Consider the following 9,131-nt stretch of genomic DNA (forward strand, 5'->3'; position numbering starts at 1 on the left):
ACACACACACACACACACACACACTTGTGAAATAGCTCAGTCACCTGTGGAAACAAATACTGCCTCCTAGCCCCTGATCCCTCTGTTGATCTAACAAAATGGTGCTGGCCTCCAGGGCTGTTAAGAGCCTAATGCCTCTACTGAGGTAAACAGACACACTCCAAAGCAGCATATACCCACCTCTCCCCACCCGCATCCATGGCTTCCTGCTGACAGCAGCATCCAGCAGGAAGCCAAGGAGCTTACTGCACCCCCAGGCCAGCTGTTCAGGGTCCCTGCAAACATACACAACAAGGTGGCCATCATAGAGGGCATTCCAATTTTCTACTACTCTGTCCTCTATTGATACAAAACCCAATGCCTTTATGTCCTCTATTTTTCTCTTGATGAGAAAAATAGAGCACATAAAAGGCGTCCAGTGTCATATCAAGAGGGCAGAGGACAACTGGACTGTCCGCTATGATGGCCACCCTAATATACAGCCAGCACATTAGTGACTCTCCACCCCCTTCTACATGTTACAGGTATCACACAATTAACTGGTTAATTGCACAATTACCTTGAAAACAGCTAGACATGCAAAGAATTTATCACACCATGAAAAGGTCCAATCAGCTATGAAGTTAGACCTCAAAAATGTGTATTAACTTTACAGTTGGTTGGTATCCAACTTTAATTTGCTGAAACAGAGCATTGAAAGATGTAGCAGTCTCCCTTGCAGCTGACAGCCCTGTCAGATGAGAGGGCTTCCAGCCACAAGGGTGCACCATGCTCAGCTGAGGCTGGGAGTCCTGCAACAAAGTGAACCCAGCCCCAGCAGCTGAGGATGTCCCAGCAGCTGCAGAGCACAGCTGTGATCTCCCACTTCTAGGGGTGCATGAAGCTCCCAGGGCTGGGAAATTGCAGCAGCCACAATCTCCCAGTCATCAGGGTTCAGCGATTGCTTCACAGCTGAGGGGGCTCCAAGCCACAGAAGCTTGCTTCTTGCTAGCGCAGGGGGGAACCCAGGATCAGGCACCCCATGCACTGGCAATAAGTCCTGATGAGATCTACTGCATGATCCCACAATCACATCTCCTGCCATGCACATGTAGCATGGCAGGAGGCACAATTTTGTGGATCATGCATTAGATCCCATCGTGCCTTTACCTGAAGGTATAGAAGGGGCCTCCATTAATTCAGGTCTCAAGAGAACATGAGGAGTTATCTCCTCCACATGAATGCAGTGAGTAGGGACCAAGATGCTCCTTGACCTGCTACTTCCCCCAGTACAGCTCCAAAACACAGGGCATGATTCTGTCCATCAGGAATTACACTGCTAAAACAAACACTGCCTCTGCTCCTAACTCCCATGTTTTAACATTATGCCTGCAAGAGCAGGGCAACCTTCAGACATCTTCTTCAACACTCCATCTTGAAAGTTCAGCATTGATAGGGGAAGGATGAGGTGGAAAAGGGGAGAGTCTAATATCCCAAACCCATGCCAGTGGGTCAAATCTCAGTCAGTTTCTTCAGGGAGTTCCTCCGTGTTGCCAATTTACTGACTTCACTTAAGTTATACCTGATTAACACCAACATAAGGGAGTAATAAATTGGATCCTGATGCCCTGCAGTGGCTTTGGACCAAGACTTCAGTGCTCCGTCTCTCACTTTCCCAGGCATAATGGGTGGATAACTAGTCCCAAGCTCGCTCCAGGCAGGGCAGCAAGGAGTCACTCACGACAGTGTGAATAGCGCAGGTTGCAACAACTGGAATTGGTAGGGAAACAGCCAGGTTCACAGCCAGGACAGCAAGGCTCCAGGAATACCCTGCACTGGATGAGCAGGTAAGCATATCAGCTCACCAGAAAAGCAGGGGGACTGCGGGTAGGAGTTGAGAGGCAGGCTGAGGAAAATAGGAGCTCTGAAATTGTACAGATTATTTCTGCATTTATTCTGTTCTTCTGCAGGAAACCAGCCCCTGGTCCCTACACCCAGCTGGGCAATTGGTAGGCTTCATGCTCCCTCGTCCCTCTGTCTCTCCCTCTTCCCAGGGAAAGCAGCTCTTCCCCATCCTCCCTAGGGTTCAATGGGCTCCTCATCCTTCTCAACCCTTCGCACCCCAATTCCCAGTCAGGCACATCATACTTCTTAGCCATGGCCAGCTCCTTCTTCTTGAGTATGACCCCAAAAGCCTCACTCCCACCCTCAATTCTGGCCAGAGGCTAATGGCCCCTTACTTTATTTGTCACTACTAGAGACAAGCTCAGACTGGTCCTCCACTGCTGGCTGTTTCATGTCTTTTCCTAAAAGAGGAAGTTACTGGTGTAAGTTTCAGGACTACAAAACTCATCTCATTAATAAAGGCTCATGCCCAGCCTGTTTGCTGGAGATTATGAACCTGTGTTAACAGACCTATCTACTTCTGCCAGGTGGTTTTCAGTCCCCAACACCACTGCAGATTCACTTAGACCTTCCCTGAACAACTTGACCGGAATTATGCAGCTGAAAGCAACTCTTGGTACATCCCCATTTTACACTTTTCATGCCACACAGTCTCCACAAAACACCAACTCACCCTGTCTAAAGCTGCTGATGTGCAGCTGCCCTTGGAACAACAATGTAACCACAATCAGCTCAGAAAGAGGAAGCAGAAGGCAAGATGCTGATGCTGGCTTATGGATGACTTCCTCTATTTCAAGAGCCCTGCAATTGGCTAGAAATGGGTTCTCTTTTACAATACTATTGTGAAAAGAGAATCTTATGGGTCCCAGACTGATCTCTCAGTGACCAGACAGAGCATTTTTCCATTCACACTGGTATGTTCTCTACAATCATCAGTCCTGCAAACACAGGTCCAAAGCAAGGTTCATTTCACTTCATGTGCACTCAATAGCAGGAGGTAATGCAGGTACCAGAAGACCCTCCTACTAGCACACTCCCCATCTAGTCCCATTATTTTTAATGGTTTAACTGGGGGGGTGAGCAAGAGCAAGTTAGGCCTTGTCTGTAAACAAACCTGCACTGGTTTTAATTAAATCAGTTTAGTTTAACTGGAGCACATTTGGTTTATTGGTACTTTATTTTAATTTAGTTTACAACCAGTTCCCATAGCCTTTTCTTCAACTCAGGGCTTGATTTTAATTTAGCTTATAACCTGTTTCCATAGGCCCTTCTTCCACTAAGGGCTTGTCTAGCCAGGGCAAACTAACTGAAATAAGCTTGGGTGTGAATTTCAACTGCAATAGCTATTCTGCACTAATTTTCTTGGTACAGTTTAGCTCACTCCACTTCCATGTCATTCCAACCTGTGAAATTCTCAATGGCTGGCCAAGCTAAAGGCTGGAGCAATGCCTGGCTGCTGACAGCTCTGTGAACTGCTGATTTCTGAATTTCAGACTGCATCCCTTCTCTCTGCATTCCCATTGATTTTTATTTATAATATGTTTGCACAGTTCTCCAGACTCAGTTGATTCATTCCTCTGTATATCTGGCCACTAAGTCATGGCTTTGTTGTTTTAACTGCAGTGATTTTTACATAAATGTCTTGGTTAATGTTTTAAAGAATATCCCCAACCCCAAAGAATAGTAGAAGCACTTGAGATAAACCTAGTGCAGTGCAAGCATGCTTGCCATACTCAAAAAAATGATAAGACACTCATAAAACACAGCCCTGTGTAACACAGATGCAAGCTGTGAAAAGCTACACTCGGCATGAAATGATTTAGCCCCTATCCTCAGACAACTCAAGTGTCATACCCCTACTAACTTTCATTTTGAAAGGGATGGCTCACTGGCTGCTCCTGGCATCCTCAAAGTCTTTGAAGCCTTCTCTGTCACTCAAGGTGACGCTCTCTTCTCTGTTCTCACACAAAGTGAGCACACAGCTGGTAGTCATAATTCATGGTAGCTATTCCTCTAGCCTTGTCAGCGATTGCTATCTCCCTGTCCATCACCACTGTGCTCCTGCAGCTGTTTAGGTAAGCATGAGAGTTCTTTCCAGTGGTCCAGATGTCCTGCAAAACCTTTGTCTGCTATAGTGGGAGAAGATGAACAGGGTGCAACCAAGGGAGATGCCATTGATACCAAGAGACCTACAGCTATGGCTGCAAGTCTACGTTGTTCCTTAAATGAAAGGGGTGAAAGTTCCTACCAACTCCAGGATCACAAACATTTCTGCACTACTCCACATGAACACTGGTAAGCCTGCCAAGATGGGCAACCAGGCCTTGGAGCACAGCAGAGATATACCCCATCTTATTCATGAATTCATGGGAGGCAGGTTTTAAGAATACAGATTCCATCCATTCCCCAACACTTCTGGGGGATCCCCCCAACACTCCACACAAAGTTATCAATAAATTCTTGAGGGTAACAGGCCTCATGACACATGACTTCTGTAGCTTTTGGATAGTGAAGCACACCTCTGTCACACTATGGCCAAATGCTGGTAAAATGGGGGGCTCATATACTGGTGAGCTGATACTATTTCCCTGGGGTTCTGAAATAGCTGCCAGCCATTCCAAGCCCACAGCACAATCCTCTCCAACTGGGTGATGTCCATTTCACAAGCCTAGCCATGGTGCTACACTAAGTGAAGCTGATTCAAGAGAAGGTCTTCCAGAAGCAGCCAGCCTGTAGCTGACTCCTCCTCATTGTCCTCCTGGTACAGCTGCTGCAGCCAAAACCACAGCAAACGCTGCTCAAGAGGACAGTAGCTGGCTTGAAAACAGCCCAGTCCAGCAGCAATACATCAAAACACATCAGCATAAGCTGCTTGATTATGCGTATGCAGAATGGCCAGCACTGTTTCACCTTGGATAAGTGGGTAACAGTTTGAAAAGGGCACTAGCTGGCCCAAAATGAGATGCATCTTGGGAGGATGGGAGAAAGAGGGACCATGAGATAATTAGCATTTGAGCTAATGACCCCATAATTGCAGTTGATTCTACATATTTTCCAGCAGGCATCTCAGAATGCAGGAGCACAAAGGAGCATGGGATACCAGTCTACCATGCTGAGTGCCTACTGTGAAGGATGTTCATTCCCACTGTGCAGAAGCAGTAACTTGGAGTAAAATAAGAATCATCTGTCTGTGTGTGGATACACCCACTCTGTACTGCGCTCTAGGAAGAAGTTACCCAGCTGCATTTCACTAAAAGGCAAAGTGCCCCAACAAAATACAAACACTTCTATATTAGTCAGTCAGTTTAGGAGCAGTAACTAATGTGCCAAAGGAGAAGATCTTCCAGATATGAAGGTACAAGTTTTTATAGACTTTTTCAGAGTACAGCCCCACAAAGGGTGATTTTTAAGGTTTCCTAGTAAAGAGTCTTGCTACATGCATTTCCCTCCCACACCCAGCACTCAACCACTTGACTTGGCTCCATTCATAGCATCACTAAATGCTAGAGGGGACAGTTGTATGTGTTGTGTGCCAAGTCATTTCATCCTCCTAATTACTAAACCAGAAAGGTCTGGAGCAGTCACTGCCAAGCCATTGTCAGTGGTAGTCATGCTGGTAGTCCAAACATCCATGGAAAGGGGTCTACAGACCCCACCACCTCCCCTTTTTCAGTTAAACATTTGATAGTGATGGCACATCGTAGACCACATGAAATGTTGAAGGTTGGCAGTGATCTGTTTCTGAAGAGACTGGCAAGACAGAAACAAGAGGTGGCGAGTCAAATCTCAGTCTCTTTCTTTCCAAATGCCAATTCGGGGGCATGGCTCTCACTGTTTTTCCTGACGTGGGTTCCTTTCATGCCTTGGGGTAGTCCTTACTTGGGTGCAATCAAAATAATCAGTCATGGCCCATGATCATTGCACTGGTATAGGAAAAATTACACGAGATTAAGCAACAGACATCCAGAACAACATCATGATGAACAAAGCCTGAGAATTTGGGCTGCCATAATATCTTCACTTGAAAGATGAAATATGGTAATAAAAATTGATTTAAGGTTATTTAGGCTGATTTTAAACAGTATTTTGGCTTGTGATGGAGCTGAAGGACTATCTGAAATGAAATCCCACTAATTCTCTCTGCTTAGCAAGGTTATTTTCTGCTTCTCTCCAGGAATACAGAATCTAAATGATCTGATGTTTAACAGGAAGAGCTATTACAGTAGAACTCAGGCACTTTGCTGAGTTAGGTTCCCGAATCCCCTGCAAAGGGGAGCATTTATGAACCTGCTGTGTATATACAGAGCCACAACAAACAGCTGTGCAGGTCTGCTGAAGGGGCTCTAGCTATTTACTGCAGCTTTTAGGCCAAAGGGCACCACTTCACTCAGCTGGAGCGCAGCTGATCAGAAGAAAAGCAACATCCTTTGAAGTAAAACCCACAAACAGCCAAGTAGCTTGCTTTTAATTCGGCATCCTGCTGTGAATTAAATGGGTTGTAAACTACCCAGACACTGGATGACCCAGGTTCTACTGGACCTTAAACCTTAAATTACCAAAGCATTTCAATATCCTGTCAAAATTATCATAAAGAAACAGATTAATGCTAATCCCTTGACCGTGCTTTTGCAAAATCCATGTCACCCAGGAGGCAGAAGTTTTAGGGGGCTGCTCCTACCATACTACCATAACAGTGTTCAGCTGTACAGTTTCCTCTCAATGCCTGCCATATTGTGGTTTCTTCTGTCTTCTCAGCTGCCAGCTGTGGTTTGGTTGGAGAGACATCATCTAGGACAAGCAGATCTGAAAGGAATGGGCTGTATGAACTGATGCTGTTGAAACAGAGATGTGAACACTCCTCTGCACTCCTGGTCTGCTCAGTTGGGAGAGCGCCTCATTCTTCCTGTGAGATCTTGCTGATAAAAGGACCCACTTCTTTCAGGGCTTGGCTGAATTCTGAAATGAGCTGTCAGTCTCCTTTCATTGGCTCAACCTTTAATGGCCATGACCTAAGTAACATCATCAGTTCATGCCAGGCAATCATGACATGTAGATGCAGCAGGGTTGTAACTGCCTTTGTTTTCAGGACAGACAATTCTAAGATCACCCTTAATGATTAGGAGTTTTAAGTCTCCTCTACTTAGTTGTTTCTCAGATAACCCTTTAGATCCACCAGCAGCCAAAATTCTGTTTCAAATGAGTCCAAACATCCTTATGTCATATAGATGTCACACACACATATCTTTTGGCTCTTTAAATGGCCTTTTAAAAAAACTTAACTATTCTTAAAGAATGTATGTAAATAGTTATTCAAGATAGCATTGTTTCTTCTTTATAATTCATTAAGGGACAATTCTTGGAAAGATGACTCAGTCTTAAAGGTTGGAAAAGCATTACTTAGGTATTACCTGATGCATATTTAAATTCCCCATTTAATAATGATATTCCATATTCAAATAGCTTATCTTTGTAATCAGCTTTAGCATAAACAGACCTGTAAGCATTTTAACATTTACACAGCAGTGGCGTTAGGAAGTTATTACATTAGATGCTCACAGTAAGATATAAAATGCTTGCAAATGATCTTGACAAAAAAAGGCAATTTTAAGAAAAATGTTTTCACCTTTGATGGAAACAGGAATTTCACACTGCAAAAGGATTTTACAAAACAAATCCCTCCCCTGGATGTTCTCCTTAGCCTCTGAAGAATGGAGATTTCAGAGAGTTTTTTTATAAAAGGAATTAAGTTTAAAATTTCTCCTTTATGCAACTTTTAAACCAAAGCTCTTTCCTTGCAAAGGAGTATACAAAAGCCCACAGTATGATACAGTTTAATGGCATGGGCACTGATCATAACCTCTTTCATAAATATCTCGTATAGAGCATCCTTACCCTTTTAAGTCAAGACTCTTTCTAAACAAAAACTGTACTGCTGAAATCTTCTCTATGATCAACTGTCTTTGATAAGATATTCCTGTCAGCTTTGTGTTCCTTTTTTGACCCAAAGGGTGCATCCAGACAAGCGTGCATGTGTGGTTTGCTGCACCACAAACAGCACGCGGTAAGTGTGCAACTGTGTGCCACACTGCAAATTTGCCCTGCGGTGCCAAAATTTGATACCAGGATGTCCCAATATAAAAAAAAACAACCAAAAACAAAAACGCTGTGGTGCACAAGGCAGCAGCATAAACTACCAGAAACTGAACCTAGCCACCCATAACCATGCTCTGGCTGACAACCAGGTTCCATGCAACCAGATCAACACAGCTGCTGCCTTGGGAGGCCCCCAGGACCTCAAGTAAGGCTGCAGGGGCCAGCACAGGTTCTGGCTCCAGCCTCCCCTACCGCACCTGGGATAATTTGGTGTGTGCTGGAGCGCACATGCAAGGGTGTGCCCTGGAGCACAAAGCAGAGGCACAAATGTGCACCATTGCTTTTTGTGCCCCTGGAAATGCATGCCTTTGCATGTGGGGATGCACCCTAGGGTCCTTAGAGTTAAGGCCTAGGAGTAGAGGCAGTCTTTGTGCTGACATAACAGGCATCACAGAGCACTCTTATGGGACCTTTGTGGCAAATGTTTTTTACATGGCTGCCTGCAATGGCAGGAGGCTGGACTCAATGGCCCAGGAGGTCACTTCCAGTCCCATGTTCCCACCAGTATTCAGATGTGTCAATGCACCTCTTGGGGAAATGGAGTATCCAGAGGAAACACCACCCTTCTGCTATGCTACCTCCGTTTAGTACTGCCAGCTTGTGTTACTGAGGGAGCTTTGGGATCCTCCCTTCACCTATACCCAGATTGGAATTTGGGGGCTGTAACAGGGACCTTTTAGCTCCCTGTTACAAAGATGGGATAATGCTGCTGAGAAGCTTCTTTCCACCCCTCTCAGCCCCCATAAGACGCAGTAGAAATAAGTGCTGAGGACTGCAAACACAGACAGCATTCAATAGGAGCCAGTGACTCATTAGATCTAAGGGCACACACCAGGGACAGGAAAAGATGACTCACCCAAGAGAAGGCGGCACCCTGCAGACAGGGAAAAAAAAAAGGAAACCACCTAAAGCAGCAATGGGCTGGAAATGCAGCGGCCTGGACAGAGAGAGACAGCACACAGAAAGCCATGTAGGGAGAGCTCTGAGATGGACAGCTGGCTTCCCCAAGAAGTTGGAAGGCTGGACTTAAAGCAACAGCGTTTGGTTTCAGCTCTTAGAGAATGACACAATTGCCTTGGTTAGGGTTACCATCC

The 9,131-nt window shown here is 45.2% G+C and overlaps 1 long non-coding RNA gene across 2 annotated transcripts in view; it reads right to left on the minus strand.

Annotated features, from left to right (window-relative positions):
• Positions 1–9,131, minus strand: part of LOC109304578 — a 20,028-nt gene that overhangs the window by 9,249 nt on the left and 1,648 nt on the right. For both annotated transcript variants that reach the window (XR_002099425.1, XR_002099424.1), the window contains exon 2: positions 2,220–2,285. This is a non-coding gene — a long non-coding RNA (uncharacterized LOC109304578). The remainder of the gene's footprint in view (positions 1–2,219; positions 2,286–9,131) is intronic.

The sequence above is a fragment of the Gavialis gangeticus genome, unplaced genomic scaffold (genome assembly GCF_001723915.1).
Source record: "Gavialis gangeticus isolate Ggan-Ray unplaced genomic scaffold, GavGan_comp1, whole genome shotgun sequence".
Taxonomy (NCBI): Eukaryota; Metazoa; Chordata; order Crocodylia; family Gavialidae; genus Gavialis; species Gavialis gangeticus.